We start from the raw sequence: 20,225 nt of genomic DNA, 5'->3' as shown, positions 1-20,225 counted from the left end.
TTCATAGTAATGAAAACTTTTAAATCTTCAAGAACTGTATTTTTCATTACTCTGAAAATCCTTGTATAATACTTTCACAAATTTTCATAAGTTTTGCTGTCAGTATTTAAATAGTAGTTTAACAGTTTTTCCAGCTGTTGCTCTGAAGTAAAGACTAATTCTGGTAAGAAACAGAAGTGCTTAGGTAGGAGCTGTGAGACTCAACATTTCTACACATTTATTTTTTTGTGTTTTTTTTTTTTGCTAAGGAATGATTCTGACATGCACAATACCTGATTCATCAACGTGTGTTACCTGCAAATAAGAAATCAGTTTTCAAAAGAAATGTTTTCAACTTTTCACTACTGTAGACTACACACATAGTGAAACCTCAGTCCACTACCAAGACAATAACGTGTTTTTTTTTTCTGGGACTATTATCTTGCTCTAAATAGGCATATTGATTTCAGAGACATTTAAGAGGCAGAGAGCATTTATCCCTGATCAAACCAGTTGCTTAGATTTAATTCTTGTCTTCCTCTTAAAAATGTGTATCCTAGTGTGATGCAAAGTTAAATACCTAGTTCTCTTTTTTCTTTTTTTTTTTTTTGCTTTATTTGTTAAATGTGTTCAATATTGTTGAGCCTTTCTTCCCCATGTTTGATCTAGAAACAAATTAATATAAAATGAACTTAATAAATCACTAGTGACAGGTTCAAGACAACACTGCTGTTCCTGTTAAATGAATGCTAAATGAATACGGTTAGACATATAAAGGGAATTTGGAAATGCGTGTGTATTATTGCTCTGGTTTGTCTGTAACCTTTGCCATTCTTTTGTAAATTTTAATGAAAATCCAGTGCTGGCTTTGTCACATTGAAATTGAAACAATCAGTTAAACTGCACTCAGTTTACCTCTGTCTTGCTGATGTTTACCTCTTTTGCATATGCTTCTTTTCTTAATTGAAGAGAAGCCAAAATTGGATATTTACCTATTTCTTTTTAGGTGGAGCAACTCCTGCTTCTGAAAAAGGACAGAATGGGTTTCAGCTCCAGATTAAATTACCTAAACTTGGTTTACCTCATGGGGCAATATGTCAAAGTTCCTATTTTAGTAAATGGAGAAGCAGACTTGTATCAGTTGCCTCCACATGGGTCTGGCCTGTAACTGTCTTTTCATAAAGGTGTGGGCCTGCTGTAGGTCCTCTCCTTCTTCCACCAGTCCTGTGCAAATATCTCAGATATCCTAGTGCATTTCACATATCTTTAGATGGCAATGTTTAAAAAATTAAGTTCCTAGTTCTCTACCTATTGTAAAGCGAGTTTGAGCACCTGTGTAAACATCCCCACATAAACATCTCAACTTCATGTCTCTTATACGAATTGATTTGCCTTTCTTGATATCACAGTTGGTTTGCCCTGGATTTCAGCTAGTTCAGGATTGTTTTTCTTAAAGTACAAGACATGTTTTAGCAGATTTATCAATTGAGAACAAATCATTAAAATCCCATATAATATTTTGAGCCAAAAATTGCTATTCAAAGGAATAGACTGTAGCAGATAAAGATTGCCCCTGTCCAAAAGTCATCTCCTTTTCCAGATTTGTAGTTAGCTTCAGGTTTACCTGAAAAGGGATTATAAATCAGGTTGCTCTCATAAAATCATATGCAGAATGCTGACATTCTGACAGCTGATTCAGCATATGAGATCTTTTAGTATCTGCAGATAAGAACATTTTGAAATAAACATAATTGCATTTTTTTTAATCTGTAAGTTATCTTTCTTCAAAGTTAGAAGCCCCAGCCCAGTTGTGGCCATCTTATCTAGGACCTCTTTCATCATGCCTGAAATAAATTTTCTCCTTTCAATGATCATCTATATCTCTCACGATATTAATAATATTACTAAACAGAATATGGAGTCTCAGATTCCTGAATCTTCAGCCTAAACCATGATAAGCAAAATTACTAGGCAAGGCCATGAGTTGCTTTTGAAAAATACATTTCTCCTAAATATAACAACTGAACTCTGCATCCATAAAGTAAAAATTCAATAATCTTGCCTTTTTTATATCTGAAATGATGAAAAAAAGAATCTGATTTTTTTTGGACAACATTTAAATCCTAATTAATCATATTGCTCATCTGCTTTTTTAAGCATGGGCAAGCAGGGTAGAAGAGAGCAAGTTCCTGATTAGAAAAATGAATCTACAAACAGCACATTAATCAAACGGGGAGCTGCACTTCCACCTCTGCAGAGTGTTCTTATGATGATGGGACACTAAATGGAAAAGTAAAATTTATGGTGATTAGTCACCGTGAAATCTTCCTTACAGCAAAGTTATTTTCTATGAACTTTTTAATCAAAATATTATCTTTCCTCTCAAACCTGATTCTTTCCAATTATTAACTCACTGTGGTACTGGGTAGTTCCAAGGAGGGTTCTTTGGCTGTTATTGAAAAGTATTGCAGCATTGTACAGAATCTACATAAGTTACATTCACATTCTTCTGTATGAGCTGCCTCATAGTCTCCTGTCTTTCTGCATGACTAAACTTTAAGCAAGTCTCATATAAACATTTCTTTCCAAATATGAAGTCTCAACCAGATGTTAAAAATGTTAGTTTTAGGAAAGGGGAATGTTATACAGATCTAGAAAGATACCTCTTTTTCTAAAAAAAGAGCATAAAGCTAAAAACGCATTCTATTCTTTCTCACTCCTTTGTGTGTGATTGATTTTGAATTTTCAGGAAAAATATAATTTTTTCTTATTGAGTCTGAGCTCTTTTAAAGTGCTTCCTTTATGAATAATTATTTCAATATATAGTTGGCACTACGACAATGTTTATTTTCACCGGAACCAGAATTTTTTTATTTTTTATTTTTAAATCAGGAAATTACATGTTGCCACTCTGATCTTTCTAGACCCACTGACAGTGATTACTGTTTATCTGCACAGTTTTAATACTTGGAACTCATAATTGCTTTTAAAAGAAAAATGAACCACAAGTGCAGTACAAAAAGTAGAATGTCATTCCATCTTTAACACTTTCCTGCCCCTATGAAGAAAAAAAAAAGGATCTCAGCTAGGCATTACCCAGATCTTGTTTCTGTGCAAAGCATTAAGGATTTTACCTAGCACTGTGTGAATTTAAATAGCCTTTCAGGTTACTCTTTTGCTGACAAATAAATTGTTGAATTTACTAAGCTTAAGAATGAATAAGTTAATTACAGTATAAATATGTATCTGTGAATTAAAAATTAGCATGTATTATATTCCTGGAATTGTTAGGCATATTCTCTCATTCCTTGGATACCTAGCGAGGTGATTCTGAAATAAGTAATTAATTTGGAAAATATGCTAACTCTTCTTATGAAATTCCTGTAGCAAATATTCATCATTCAGTGTTCTGAAAAATTCACTGAGTTACCAGGCAGAAACAACATCATGTGACCTACATGACTAGCCAGGCAATATAAAAATGAACAGTAAATGGCTGAAGCAAAGAGTTGGTAAGAGCTCATATGCTAAGAGACAGAAGCCGAATACATTCAGTCAGAGTAGACTTCTGCAGTTAGAGCAGAGTATTGTAAGTAAACAACATGACAGAAAGCAAAAGTATGCAAATGGAAGGAATGTAATTAGCTATCTTTTGGAAGAATTAAAAAAAATTGCAATTGTAATGAGTTAAGGTGAGATGTCTGCTGTTGCATCAAAAACCAACTGTAGTTTTTATCCAACTGTTAGTGTCAGGTTCAATTTGAATCAATAAACATTAACAACAAAATTATTTAGTTAATCTTCAATTGCTGGAACAGACAACTAATTTTCAGTTGAGTAATGATTGGTTTCTGTAACACTGTATCTGTAAATTTATTTTCTTTCTCACATCTTCTCTGTTGCAGATATTCACCAAAGACCTGATGTTTATCAGAACTAAATAAGTGAAATAGTTCTTAAATAATTATTCAACCTACTGGAGCTGACACAGCTGAAATACACAATCAGCACAGCAATAAAACTGGGGAATATTTTATTGTAACCTCCAAATCTGTCATTTTGCTAAATGAGTAAAGCACCATAAATTGAAGCTATAGTAAAGACTTTGGTAAATGTGGTTGAATGAAAGGGAAAAAATCATCCTGTCAAGGAAGTTTGCTTGCTCAGAGAATATGTCAGCTTCTAAACCCAGAAAGAAATGTAGTAATTTTTAATCTTAAACTTTTATTAGAGAGACCTTCCTATCCCTCTCATATTTCACATAGTCTCTCCACAGCAAAGTTGGAAGTATGCTTCACAGAGTTTCTAATATTATTGGTTTAGAGAAGCAGGGTTGGGAGGAAGCCAAAACCTTTGCATAAATTGCTGACAACAATGTCTAATAAATAAATAAATAAAATAAAATAAATATTTTTATGTTTAAATTCTTTCTCCTACCATCTCTTTTAATGTGTCTTAACCTTCAACAATGACCATGGAAAACTTTTTCAGATTTCAACCAAATGGACAGGAGGATGACCATGAGCCAGCAATGTGCCCTTGTGGCCAAGAAGGCCAATGGCATCCTGGGGTGCATTAGAAAGGGTGTGGTTAGTCGGTCAAGAGAGGTTCTCCTCCCCCTCTATTCTGCATTGGTGAGGCCGCATCTGGAGTATTGTGTCCAGTTCTGGGCCCCTCAGTTCAAGAAGGACAGGGAACTACTTGAAAGAGTCCAGCGCAGAGCCACAAAGATGATTAAGGGAGTGGAACATCTCCCTTATGAGGAAAGTCTGAGGGAGCTGGGTCTCTTTAGCTTGGAGAAGAGGAGACTGAGGGGCGACCTCATAAATGTTTACAAATATGTAAAGGGTGAGTGTCAGGAGGATGGAGCCAGGCTTTTTTCAGTGGTGTCTAGTGATAAGACAAGGGGCAACGGGTACAAACTGGAATATAGGAGGTTCCATGTAAATATCAGAAAAAAACCTTCTTTCCTGTGAGAGTGACAGAGCCCTGGAACAGGCTGCCCAGAGAGGTTGTGGAGTCTCCTTTGCTGGAGACTTTCAAAATCCGCCTGGACGTGTTCCTGTGTGATGTGCTCTAGGGGACCCTGCTCTGGCAGGGGGGTTGGACTAGATGGTCTTTCAAAGTCCCTTCCAACCCTTAAGATTCTGTGATTCTGTGAATGAAGCAATAGACAACAGCAGCCCTGACCGACAGAAAGGTCCCAGGGAGTTTCTGTACACTCTTCAGCATGGCAGAATCTGGGAAATGCTCAGGTACCAGCCTGTGCCAGTCATAAACAACAACAGTGCTTGCTAGAAGTCAAACTTCTTAGAGATCAGGTTATCATTTATTTTACTGTATTTTTTCATTTTATCATGTGCTTTTGTGCTCAAATTTTTTACTCTTTCTTTGAGTTAGTCAGGCATATTCATCTTTTGTAGTCATTGTCTTTCACAGAAGCATAGAAATGGCTAGAACTGGAAGGGACCTCAAAAGTCATCTAGATCCAGCCCCCTGTATCTTTGACATTACATCTGCTCTTTAATACTCTAAAAAGAAACCGCAATTCAGCAATTGCTTAGCTTTTTCCACAGAAGAGATGTACATGAAAAAAGATTCTGTCCAGGAACAACAAGGAAATTTTCCAAATAGGCTTCACCAAAACAGGTCTTTCTGGAGACTATGACGGTCAGCAATGTTATACAAGTTGTCTTGAAGCCTCTTTTACCATTCTAACAACCAAAAGTTTTACTGTGGCTTTACTGAGGTAGTAGTAGTGAGTCATCAGATGAGAATTAGATACGTAGCATGGTTCAGCTTAGTACATGGTATTTCACATGAGTGAGAAATGATACTTATTTAAATATCTGCAGGAGTCCGCAGAGGTGGGATGTCAGAGAAGTGGAACAATAACTTTTTTCAAGCTGAGTTCTACTTGAAAAACCAGAGAAGCTAGAGTTTGTCTATAAGGTTGGAAAATAAGAACTACCTCCTGCTGAAAGTGGTGGAAAAGTCCAGTAGTCTCAGGAGCTACTTTTTCTCCCTATGGTTCTTTTTTTTTTTTTCAACAAGAGTAATTTTTTTTTCCCAGACTTTACTTTTTCCCTTTATTCTGTCCTTCCATTATTAATTTCTGGATACTGTTTCTCTATATTGGCAGAATGTGTAGATATCTAAGGAAAGTCTAATGACCTGTGACCATATTTGGTTTGTACAACAAAATAATTTGTCCCATAAAAAAACCCCTGGAATATAATGCAAATCAGTTAAAACAAATAAACTCATCTGTTTTGTCCATATGGGAGACAGGTCAATGCTCGAGTTACATAAATTCTGCTAACCTATATTTCTCTCAATTTCATCGCTGATCCCTTGTGGGAATTTATTCAAATCTAGAGTAAACTAAATCTACTAAAAAAGTAGGCACACTTACATGATCCCTTTGAGTCAAAGAGCAAACAAAATAAATCAAAATACTGCTAAAAATTCCAGTAAAGATGAAACTGAAGCAATGTTACAAAACACTGTGCTAGACTGAATACTGCTTCTCCCACATAAAACTGCATAGAAAATACTCTGCTGGTCAAGATTATATGTAAAACAGCCCTTGAAGCAAAGAGTTGACATTTAAGTTGTCTTCCAGTAAAAACATCTCAAGAGTTAACACTCCAGCATGATCTTTTGTCTCTTACTTCTGCCTAGTTGTTTTCAGCAGATTAAACACATCATCAGTTCATACTCATTTCATGTTTAGGAGGTTGCCTTCCCAATTCCCCAGGCTGGAATGTGGAATTGAAAAGAAACAGTGAACTAGATTCTTAAATGTAAGCTAGATGTTGATAAAATGTGTTGGAGATGGGTAGCTACTTCTTCTCCCCTGAGATCTGTGACCGTAGTACAAGGAGAACAGTCTTACCCATATATTCTCTTGACTCAGCATCAATATCAGAAATAATCTTCCCCGTAACACCCTTTTTTGGTGTTTTGTTTTTTTTGTTTGTTTTGGTTTGGTTTGGTTTGGTTTGGTTTTTTTTGTTGTTTTTTTTTTTCAAAATTAGGTATATATTTAAAAATCAGTTTCCAAAGTACTGCATTTTTTTGGTCTACCTCTCTAATGAAGTCCAGACTTCCCTCACTTTCCTTAAGCAGGAATGAAGTACCTTTGATTTGAAAGGAAAAAAAGAAAAAGGAAAGGAAAAACATTGTCATGAGTGAGTTTTCTTGCTCAGTTTTCATAAAAGCTGGATGGATTTAAGCACAGCCTTTATAGTGTGACTCAAAATGTCCATGTGTTGGTAGTATCTCTTAGTCACTTCTATTTTTATATTAATCACTCTTTCTGCTTTAAAATTAATTTCTTTTCCAAGCTTGAATTCATCCAACTTCGACTTCCACGTATTGAAGCTTTCTATGCCTTTGTCTGCAAGAATGAGCAACCCCACTTACATCTCTTGCTTGAATGAGCACATGTATTCTGCTTAAATCACCTTTTAACCTTCTCTGCAGTTATGCTGAGTTGGTTGAGCTTCTTAAGTCTCAAATAATAAGACTGGCTTTCTGACTCCCAGGGAATTCTCATGTCCCTTCTTTGAACTATCTTCATTATTTCCACATTCGTCTGTATGCGGACACTGGAAGTAGACACATCCTTGCAGAGGGCTTTCTGTTTCTCACATACTAAGTCAAAACAATTTCCCTACATTAGCCTGATGGTTTTCTTTTAAGCATTCATGGACTGTATTGGTTCTTTTGCTCCAGTAGGAGACTGAAAGGTCATGCTAAGGAGGTTCTGTGATTATTTCAAATAATTTTCTGAATCACTTCTTTCTAAGTTAGTCTCCTTTTCTGTTGTTATAGATCTAGTTCTTTGTTCCCTTTGATAATACCCTTATTGAAGTGTGCTAAAATACTTTTTATTAGGTAGTGACTATTTGTTTCAGGGTGACTCAAATAATTAATCATTTGTCCTCCTCATTAGTTACAATTCTACCCCAAATAGCATAGAACCATAGAATCATAGAATGGCTAGGGTTAGAAGGAGTATTAAAGATCATCTAGTTTCAACCCCCTGAATTGGAAGGTACACTTCCATCTAGATCAGGTTGCTCAGAGCAGGTCCAACCTGGCCTTGAATACTTCCAGGGTAAGGGCATTCACAACTTTCCTGGGCAACCTGTTCCTGTGTCTGACCACCTTCATAGTGAAGAAGTTCCTCCTTGTGTCTAATCTAAATCTCCCTTCCTGAAGTTTTAAGCCATTACCCTTCATCCTCTTGCTACATGCCATTGTAAAAAGTCCCTCCCAGCTTTCCTGTAGACTCCCTTCAGATATTGGAAGGTTGCTATGAGGTTTACCCACAGCCTCCTCTTCTCAAGGCTGAACAACCTCAACACTCCCAGCCTTTCTTCATAGGAGAGGTGCTCCAGCCCTCTGATCATCTTTGGATGATCCCCTGGAGTTGCTCCAGGAGCTCCATGTCCTTCTTGTGTTGGGGGCTCCAGAACTATATGCAGAAATATGTCTAGCATAGGGTTCATAACATTTTTTTAAATAGACATTTAATAAAAATGTTGCATGTGTGGAACCCCAGTAGAAACAGCCCTACTTACTGCCTTCAGTCCTCTTAAAAAATACTCTGTACAGTCAATCTATAAGATTTATTATGTGCCATGTTAATTTTCTTCAAGTTTTTAATCAAGATGCAGTATGATTCTAAATCAAAGATGACCTTATCAAGGCAGAAATTTGTGCTGCATTCTTGATAATAAATAAGTAAACAATACAGGAATTGTTATGAAATTGAATCCAATATAATTTGTTAGATGTCTGCTCTGTTTGTAGTTAGTGATAGGACTGAGAACTTTGCTTCACATTTTTCTGATATTTTTGTTGATAAAAAGATAACTTAGTCCAGCAGAATTTAACAGAGAAAAGAGATCAGTGGTATTACTGGAACAAGACTCCCTGCTACCCTGTACATTCATTTATCTATGCACTCAAACTTGAAGTGTGTCCAGTCCAGTGCCATTCCTAACCAGGCTTGAGAGGAAAAGGTCAATAGCGGCATAACTGTAACAGGAGAAAGAGACTGGTCAGCCAGCTTGGCAGTTCAGAAAGTGTATGAAGTGGTCCCATGGAAGCTTGGCAGAACTGTAGCCATAAATGTCTCATGGACTTTTAGGTGCCAAACTATTGGTGACTAGATGCTAAAAAGTAGCCTACATCAAGTCAAAACAAGATTAGCCTGCTTTTAATAACTTAACCTTACACACATAAACATGCACACACACAGACTCCCACAACCTGTTAGAGAGTGTCTGAGCATGGCAATGCAGAGGAGCACATTTAGAAACTGTTGTTCCAGGTTTTTTCATGAACATGGCCCTTTGAAAGTACATACTGTCTGAGAATTGTAGTGACTCAGCTAGAGGCATAGGAATCAAATATGTAAATTCCAGTTACTTGGTTTTTGTCTGTTCAGGACATGAGTTCTGAGTATTATATAGCATATAATGAAAAGGCAGAAGGATTTAACTCATTTGAGTAATCCTATTTCCTAACATTCATTATCAGTAACTTCACAGCTGCTGTATGGCTTACTTATTAAAATAAAAATTAGGAGAAATCTGTTGATGTCAGATTTATTCAGAGTGGCAAGACTTACCACCTGACATATCTAGGTAATTAGAAGGGGGCTTTAGCAAAGGGTTAGAGCTCAAATATTACATAGGGTTTATTGCTTGTCATGCTGAGTTGAGTCTTGGCCAGAGTAAGGAATTTTCTCAGTAATGTTCCACATTGACATTATGCAGAGATGTTTGAAAAGTTTCTCTCTTTAGAGTCCTTATTTTTTTTCCAGATAATAATCTTCCTTTATACTGTTGTCTCTGAAATGACAATTAATGATTCATCCTTAACTTGGAAAAAACACAGATCAATGATTTAAAAGAACCATGCTTCTTTCAGTTGAAGCGTGTAGGTGAAGGCAAATTTATGAACACAGATCATACCAAACCTATGCTTATATATTTTACTAATTGGAAGTGGCATCACTATTGATATATTTTTTTCTTACATTATTCTGCTTTTCTTCTTTTCTGAGAAAGATTTTCTTTTAAAAATGGTGCATTCTAAAGTACACTTACTTAATTGCCCTTCTGGAAGGAAGAGTAAAGCAATCTGAATTGGTTTGGAATGTACTTCCTTGTTGTGTACTGCTCCCTTCTGAGAGTGATGTCCCAAAGAACAGAGGTGTCTTGTTTGGCATAAGTCAAATGGCAAATCACTCAACATTCCTGCTGACCGTTGAGTTGAGTGGCTCCAGGGCTGGGGGATGAGTATAGAGGACTGGGCATTAGAAAAGGGATGGCATGGTGTTTGATGTGCAATGACAAATGTCTGTGTTAACAAAATTGGGAAAGCAAGGACAAAATATTTGTAGGAAGAACAGTCTCCAGTCATACTGGAGAACATATCTTCTCTAAACAGTCCCATGCATGGCTTTGGTAGAAAGGTTATTTAGCTTCAAGCATTTCTCACTGGGTTTTGCATTAACACACAGGCCATTGAACTGGGTATAACAAAGCAACCCTCATGCCCTGTGGTAGCCAAGCTTACCTTTTATCCTTATCTGAGAGGCAGAAGCCATTCTATCCATCTGTATTCAGTCAGCTGACTTACTGATGCTTTCAAAATAAAGTTTACAGATGACAAGAACATCATCTCTGACATTCAAGTAACCAGAAAACTGGGTGATGTTTTCATACTGATTTCCTTCCTCCAGAAGAGCAAAGCATTTGTCATTAGCAGGATTTAGACTTCTTTTTTTAAAAATACTGCACTATAACCTTCTTCCTCCAGATAAGCATCGAATTCTTACTGTGAAAGAGTAGAAAATAATAAAACAGGAAAATGCTTTGTTGTTTTCTAGGGGGAACAGCATAATATACATGGACTGACTGTGGTAATTTTCCTCAATAAAAAAATTCTGTATCCTTGTGGTTCTATACAAGCATTGTAAAGAATGTTTCAGTAGACACACACACACAAAAAAGAGTGATTATGAAAAATGAATTAGCAATAATTTGGACAGCCAGCTGTTTAGGGTTTTTTAAGTGTTTTTGAGATGTTCCTTCTGGTTTACTTGAACATACTTAGTTTGCCATCCTGTCAGATATTTGCAGTGTAATCCACAACATAAACCAGAAGTGTGCCCTGAGTGCTTCTAGACTGCAGTTCAGCATGCACATAGCTGACCCACAGCATACAGTATCTGACGAAGACTCTTTGATATGTCTTAAAGTTGTTTCTTAACAGGAATTTACTCTATCAGGTTTTATACTCTCTGTTGACATTTTTGTTTGGCAAACAAATATTTTGAGTTATGAATTAGCAAGGTTTAGGGTGGAAGAGTGAGAAATATTGTAAAGTGTTTTTTAAACATGCAGTCTTCACAAATAATTATTCAAATGTATTATTTTCTTTTCCCAGCCCTGCACATTGATAAGTGTTAAGAGTAATACCTTTTAGGTTTAAATCTTCCAATCAGATCAATCTGGGCTTGTTTCCAAATAGCATAAATAAAAGTTACATGGAAATGCTTCTTAACATGGCATTATTCTGGACCAAACAGAAATGTGCACCATCTGTCACAGCAGAAAAAAAGGACAAATGTCGGAGGCAGTTTTTTTTTTTTTTTTTTTTTAAACTGTAGTTTTTCAGGACTTTCTGTGGTGGGTTGACCCTGGCAGGATGCCAGGTGCCCACTAAAGACACTCTGCCACTCTGCTGTTCAGCTGGACAGGAGAGAGAAAGGGCTTATGGGTCAAGATTAGGACAGGGAGATACCACTCACCGATTACTATTGGGAAAAACAGACTTGATTTGGGGAAAATTAATCTAGTTTATTACCAATCAAATCAGAGTAGGGTGTTGAGAAATAAAAACTAAATCTTGAAACACCTCTCCCCCCTCCTCTGCCTTCTTTCCAGGCTCAAATTCACTCCTGCTTTCCTCTACAACTCCCCACAAGCGGCACAGAGCGATGGGGAATGAGGGCTGCAATCAGTTCATCACACTGTCTCTGCTGCTCCTTCTTCCACAGGGGGACGACTCCCCACACTCTTCCCTCGCTCCAGCGTGAAGTCTCTTCCATGGGAGACGGACCTCCACAAACTTCTTCAGTGTGAGTCTTTCCTATGTGATGCTGTTCTTCAAGAACTGCTTCAGCTTGGGTCCTTTTTATGGACTGCAGTCCTCCAGGAATAGACTGCTCCAATTTACAAGTCTTATTGGCAAACCTGCTCCAACCTGGGCTCCTTTCTTCACAGGGCCACAGGTCCTGTCATGAGCTTGCTCTAGCACAGTCTTCCTACAGGATTACAACCTCCTTCAAGCATCCACCTATTCTGCTGTGGGATCTTCCAGGGGGTGCAGGTGGATATCTTCTCCACCATGGACCTCCACAGGCTGCAGGTGTACAGCCTGTCTGGCCATGGTCTACACCATAGGCTGCAGGGTAAACTCTGCTCCAATGTCTGGAGCACCTCCTCCCCTCCTTCACTGATCTTGGTGTCTTGTCTGCAGAGCTGTTTCTCTCACATATCTTCACTTATCTCTGGCTGCAATTGCTGTTGCACAGGAACTTTTTCCTCTTCTTAAATATGTTATCCCAGAGACACTACCACTGTCACTGATGGGCTCAACCTTGGCCAGTGGTGGGACCATTTGGAGCTGGCTTTTTTTTTAGTTTTTTGACTCTCCTGTGAATTTCTGAATTTCACTGATGTCTGCAGGATCTCCAAAGGGTACAGCTGAACACAGGCAATGTTTTGAGGAACCTGTTTTGTACAAAGAAAATGCCTTTCCATTTTGTGCTGACCAAAACATATAAAAATATTCAATAAAGCCAGCAGCAAATAGAAGAGAATTTGTTATTTCACAAAATGTACTTCAAATTGATGAAGTAACTTGCTTTGTCTATAATAGAATTTGCATCATTATACAAAAAAAAATGAAACAGCTTCTTTCAGTGAAGCAAGATCTCCAGATCAGGAATTACATCTGCACCTGCACTTGCACGGCACCTTGTACAATGTGGAATAGGGAAGAACTGTGAACATAACCCAGGTTCTTTTGTGTAATAACATTAAATTAATTTCTACTCAAATCACAGAATAGAAAACATGATTGATATTTATATCACAGCAATGCAACTGTCTGGTTCCCAAACACAATCTGAATTACTTCTTATCTATCAGGCTTTATATTCCTCTGAGTACTGCCCAGGGAGCTGGTGGAGGACAAGCTAGTCATTCATTAAAAACACAAGAAACCACTTTAAGTATAGTCAGTGCTTTCAGAGTAGCATAAAGGTGACTCAACCCAGCCTTAGTTCTGTGCTCAATGATTGTTTGATTATAGTTGACCTCAAAGAAAGAATATGGATAAGATTTAGAAGGCTGTATATTGATTGATCTTATCAAAGAGATAAGGTTGTCCTCCTCCATGTATTGAAAGGAAATTGAAAGATTCAAGGGTCACATACCACAAGATAAACAAATGTTATGCTTGTACAAGACTTAGGCCTAAAAGATTGAGCCCTAGGATTTGTTGGTAATGCTGTAACTCATTTCAGCAGAGTTGGGGAGTTAAACCTTATGTTAATATCTTATTAAGCCTAAATTTCACCTATGAAGCATTACTGCAAGAGAACTATAGGAAAAAACTACATTTGTTGAAGACAAATAACATTTCATATGAAGTTGTTTTGTTTTTAATGAAACTGAACTTATATTTGTGTAGTAGCTAGTATATAAACAGTTCAGAATTAAAGTTCACAAAAAATTAGAGGCAGTCAAACAATCTTGCTAGATGTCAGGTATAAAATCTGTAAATTAAGGGAATGAAATGATTGTTTTATGTTTCTCTTCCAAGGGTGTAAATAGTATATTTTTATTTGTTGTGTTTTTTTTTTTTAAATTCCAGTATTCTTCAGTATCTGAAAACTATATATAGTAAATATTTCATATTTTTATTGGAAATAATGTAATAAATGAAGACCTATGTGCATTCATATTGGACTGTAGAAAATAGTTGATATTACATTCTTAAAGAGAAGGAAGTTAATCTCTATTTCTTTTGAAGTAATTGCAGTTCCCCTACATAAATTCTGGGATTTTTAACTTCCTCCATTAAAAAGTAAAAAAATATCTCTTCTCTGTTTCTGGGTAGAAGTAACCCACATACTGCATTAGTAAAAGACATTATACAGTAGAAAAGCAGTTTTGATTACTTGCTGGAGAGAAAGGTGAAAAATGTTCCACTTAAAGTGATCAGTTTAATGCTGCTAATTGAAAAAAAAGGTGCTTTTAAAAAGTCAGAAAATTCAAGGAACACATTTAAATATCAATAAGACTATTTCTGAATTATTCAGATGGGAATTGAAAAACATGCTTGTGCATGGAAGAAATAAGAAATAAAGCATTTTAAAGACATCTTTATAAACAGTTTAAAAAAATATTCTGAACTTCATGAAAAATTGGATTTTAATGGTTATTGTACAAAATTGAGGGATCTTTATTCTCAAATTGCTTAATAATGTAGAAATTCCAGGAAACTCACAGTTTTTCCATGGTGGCCATAACTGGCTCATCAGTAAGTATAACAGAATTTTCTGAACTCAGATTAGTGGTGTGGACATTACTTCTTTATATTTGGCAGCTGTCACAAAGTCTGAGGTACACTGGCAGTACATGTGCCAGCAGACTTCACACATGCACTGTCGCTATGGTCCACCATAAGAAATGAGCATATACAATGGCATGAGCCAAGACAAGAACCTCTGCAGAACTGCCTTTTCAGGCCATGGCCATGAATTAGGACGTGCTGATATGCCCCATTTCAGAGGGTCGAGTTTGCCCCTCTTCCTTTTAATCCACGCCTGCTCACTAGCTCACTCTCAGTAAATGAAAGATGCACAACTCTTCTATACTGTAGTTTATGAGATTTTAATGAAATAGACATGGGCCATGTGCTGCTCCTTGTTCTAGTGTCAAAGAATCATCATATTTTATTCATTAACATAGATGTAGCCTTCAGAATGGTTTGTGATCACTACTGTATCTTAAACCAAGGTGCATATGGACATCAGATAAAGCATTTACTAATTTCTGCTTTCACAGAGTCTGACGTTGCTTCACGGTGTGCTGTTTTTAGCTGGCTTCAGTGACGCCAGTAGGGACTGGCAAGCAAGCAGAGATCTGTGTACCCTGAGACAGGAATACCTTTACGCAAGGAAATGTAATACAGAAATCAATTCTTCTATAACCCCTTTTAGTGGACATCATGGAGGTCTAAAACTGGTGAATGATTTTGGCAAGTGAACTCCCAGACTATCAGACAGCCACTGGTATTTTAACTCCCAATGGCTACCCTCATTACACCTTGCTCATTTCTGTAGAGGATTGTTTCATGATAGAGGGTCCCCTGGAGCACACACATGCCCTTGCAGAATAAGAATTGTAGCCACATGCAAGGTGAAACTCCTGAGGCCCTTGTCACCTACCACACTGTGCCAAATTTAGATTCTTTTTTTTGTTTTAATCATTATTAACCAGACAGGAACATTTAGTGATTTTTCATCATAAAGGCATTTGTATCTACCTGACATTATTAAGTACTTCTATACTATATATACTATATATAAGAAGAAAATAAATAAAACATTAAATGTTATGCTACTGTCCGAGGGATTCAGGTGTAGAAGAGAGTTTGAAGAAGAGTGACGCTCATGGGATTTTTAAATCTCACAGCATCTTGGTGACTACAGGAATGCTGTGTTTTACTGTAGACTAAGGAAAAGCACATCATATAAACAAACATAGTCTCACCACTGAATTTAGCAGTTTTAAATGTTTACCCAAATACTTCAGAGAAACCAGCAGCAGAAGTAAGTATTTTAGGATCCCAGGGGTAGGGCACAAGGCTTCTCTTGTGTTTAGGTGGGCTGGAAGCCTCCAGCACCTGTTGGGATGTAATGTGGGTGTGAGTCTTTAGGGGAGGTGCGTCAGGGCCTTCATGCCCTCAGGGTCCTGACACCTCATATCTTAATGTATATAAAGCATTTATCTCACATATTTCTGGCACATCCATCTAAAGACGGGAGGAGTTTTGGCTCTGATCTATTGGGCCAATAGTCTATCATATACAGCAACACTTGCTGATAGCTTTTTAGTGGTTTTGACATCTAAGGAAACATTAGAATTCTTTGAAATTTTGTCTCATGAGGTAATTAATTTGTTTTCAGAAGCTAGTAACAAATTTCTGCTTTCTGTGGGAACCTATGTAACAGAAGATAGCAGATGTGGTACACACTGAGAATTTAGATGTGTGCCTTTCCTCCTTCCACCACAAGACACTTTGTATATGGTGATGGTATTAATTTTGTCTATCTTCAGCTTTTTGAAAGTATGTTACTAGTCTTAGAGAGTCTACTAGGCTCTCTGGATATTTTTTATTTAGAGGAATATATCATAGAATAGTTTGGATTGGAAGGAGCCTTTAAAGGTCATCTAGGTCCAGCTTTCTATGCACGAACAGGGGCATCTTCAATTAGATAAGGCAGCTCATAGCCCAGTCCAACCTGACCTTGAAAGTTTCCAGGGATGGGGCACAAATGTTCTTTTTTAAAGATGGACACTTTCCATAAAAGCCTATTCTCAGGGAGAAGTTTAAAAGAAAGTAAAAAATGCAGCTTAACTTTGATGTATCTAACTTTTGCAGTCATTCAAGGAAGACACTGGCTAGCTTAAACTAAATACCCAATGTTTAGATGGTTAAATTTAGCTGAAATTTCATATCCCAGTAAGGAGACTGCTCCCTCAGATTTCTCAATAAATGTTACTTCCTGTCAACAGTATATTACACAAAAGAAAACCTTTCCCTAGAACCTCAGTATTCTACCTTCAACATGTTTCAAAATTCTCACCACAAGTTTTAAATTAGAGATATTTTTATTTGACTCGCTACCGGTCCCTTTTTCCATATTTTTGCCACCATAACTTCTACTGGAATAGGAAGAAAAGGTTTCTTACCATTTTAGAAGTGAAGTTCTGTAAATAACAGAGACAAAATACAGATGAATTACAAAACAAAGCTGATCAGTATATCAAAAGCATTGCATAGTATTGTTGGCAGACTCCAAAGGCTTATGGCAGTTCTGGTTTTATGTTTGTGTAGTGTTAAGAGAAGTGTTTATACTACCTACCACTAGGTACATCATGCCTTAGCCTAGTTTTATTGTCTTACAGGAGTAAGAGAATAAAATAATATCTCCTAAAGGAACCTGATTTATGACCTCAGAATACTTATTTTTGTAGCAGAATTCACTTTTTTAATAGAAATTTAGGGAAATCAGTCCACAGTTACTCTAGAGTATAAAAGCCTACAATTAGGTGGTGTGGAATCTTCACTAAGAAAATAATAATATTTTTTTACAGACACAGATATGAAACCAAAACAAATAAGTTTTCAAATTGACTGAGATGTCCCATGAGAGTCAGGTTCCTGATACTTCATTCTTTAGGAAACTGACTTCATTGCTACTTTGAAGTTTAATTTTTTTCTTTGTTTTTTTCCTAGTTTTCTCTCCTGGGCTTCCTCCAGTAAACAATCTAAATATGCTGTGAGACTGAAGATTGAGTCAGATTTACTGATATGCTTCTTAATCATATTTAATCTCATAGGTTTGTTTTCTTACAGCACAGAAAAGACAGTGTTTTTCTGGGTTTGTTCATAGCTGTAGATGTAGATGTGATTTGTCCTACAGTGAACTCTATAATAAAGAAGTAACATTTTCTGCAGTTGTATTTGAAGACCTATTATGTAGTTTGAGATTTTAGTATTCTGTTTTCATTGGTAAGACAGTTCTTCTGTCAGTTTGCCTAAAAAACTTGCTTTGCCTCTATAGAGAGGCTAGTAGAGCTTCAGTGCCCCTTCCTTGATTACAACATTGGAATTTTTTCATTTGATAGTTAAAAAAGTTAATATTAGAACAATTAACTCATTGTCCAAATCAAACAGGATCAAAGTTCTCTTGTACCTCAACAGTAAGATCTTTCATAGCCCTCCTTTCAAAACCCAAACTTTTGCCTAGGTTCACTAGGATTTCGCTAATTAAATTCTTATTCCAACCTTGCATAAGACCAACATTTCTTCCATGGAAGTTTTAACAAATCCATCTCAGCATTTCAGCTCTGACCTTCTCTCTTAGTGGAAGAAAGAACATTTGAAAAAATGTTAAGCAAATACCATGTGAAAATATGGGTGATTTTTTAGCTTCCAATCAGGCAGAAAGTTGGAGCTTTGACTTTTTCAGATGACCTTGTCTGGAACTGTTACTGAAAGTCAGATGAGGCTCTCAAGTTGAATTAGATACAAAGGCAAGAATGTAATTATTTTTTTTTTTCTGCTTGACAACATGCCTGTAAGATAGTAATAAAATTCTTTGCTCTGTTTCCATGCTCAAAAGCTCTGTTGTCAAGCTCTTATTACAGGTACTAAACCATCTGGTCATAGTCAAGATGTTTGAATTGGTATTATGGCATGTCTTTTTGTCCTCAAATTTGTTCTGTGCTGGTATGTGAGTGCTCTTAGAATAGAACAGGTCAAGGGACATAAAATTGTTGGAAAAAAATATATTGCCAGAGGAGCTGCATGAACAAAAACTTCAAATATTCTTTGTGGAAAGTGGCATGATGAAGTGTTGTTCTTTGTCATAATTTTAACTACTTCGGGGATTTTTAATTTTTCTAAATTTAAAAATTTAAAAATTTGTTTTAAAAACTCCATTTAACAACTCAGATGAGTACTAGCACTCCAATATCACTGTTCTTTGGCATACTGTCTGTATCTCTATAGCATCCAAATCTTTCCTGTGATGTTAGTCCTCTTTCACTTTAGCATGAGCTATGGGATGCTCTCGCTATTGAACAAAGAGGCCAAGCTCATTTTAATTGCAAAGGAGCTAAGAGTGTGTGTTTGGGAGGAAAGGTAAAAATATTGCAGCTTTTCATGTAGAAATAAAACTCCCTTCATGTGGATTCAGTGTCACTGGCAAAAAACTTTCTGTAATGGGATTCCATACTCACTTAACATATTCTTCCATTTCCAACTAGACATCTTACAGAAAGGTGCTTGCTAGTTCTGCTAAGCACATTTCATAGAATCATAGAATCATAGAATGATTTGGAAGGGACCTTAAAGATGATCTAGTTCCAACCCCGCTCCCTGGGCAGGGACATCTACTACCAGACCAGGTTGCTCAAAGTCCCATCCAACCTACCAAAGAACACTTCCAGGCATTGGGCCTCCACAGCTTCTCTGAGCAACTTGTTCCAGTGTCTAATCACCCCCATAGTGAAGAACTTCTTCCTGATGTTCCTAAGGGTGCACTCAATCCCACTGTCCATGTTGCCTACAAAGATGTTAAATAGCACTGGTGCAAGTACTGACCTTGAAGGTCAGACTGATCTCCATTTTGACACTGAGCCATTGACCACAACTCTTCAAATGTGACCATCTAGCCAGTTCCTTATCCATCAAGTGGTCTATCCATTGAATTAATATAATTCTAGCTTATATACTATTTGTTGGAATCAAATTCTTCTAATTGCCAGAAAGACTTCAGTTCCAAACATCTCTACCTTTTTTCCAAGCAGCAGGCAAGATATACGTTGATGGGTCAGGAAGATATGTATCAAATCCTGAGGTGAGTTACAGCCTTTTAAAATGCTTCTGAAATTCAGAAGCTTCATAGAATGTCATGGGTATTAGATCAAATATAAAGAAGTATTAGATCTGCACATAAAATCTGTTAGTCAGATTTCTGTTTCTGTTTACTTTCCAGCAGAACAAAAAGGAAGGAAGAGGTAGAAACAAATTAATTGTATGATATGAAGTAGTCTTGCTTCACTGATTGTACCTGAATTTATTGCATTAGTAACTTACAGGATACTTGCTTCAAAATTAGCTGAAGTAAGTCATGCTTGAGTACCAATGCTTCTGAGAGTTATTGTGAAGTATAATGCCCCATAACTATATCCCTACTGAAAATAGTCTTAACTCAGAACTACTTGATTTTTGTAAGTGTATGACATTTTTCTCAGATTTTATTGATATCTTTAGAAGTATAGTAAGGGAAATGAGAGAGAAGCAGCTCTGATCAAAGAGCCTCTGACAACTTAAGTACTATCTTTCTGTCCCCA

The sequence above is a fragment of the Apus apus genome, chromosome 1, assembly GCF_020740795.1.
Source record: "Apus apus isolate bApuApu2 chromosome 1, bApuApu2.pri.cur, whole genome shotgun sequence".
NCBI lineage: Eukaryota > Metazoa > Chordata > Aves > Apodiformes > Apodidae > Apus > Apus apus.
Note: the sequence above shows the minus strand (reverse complement) of the source record.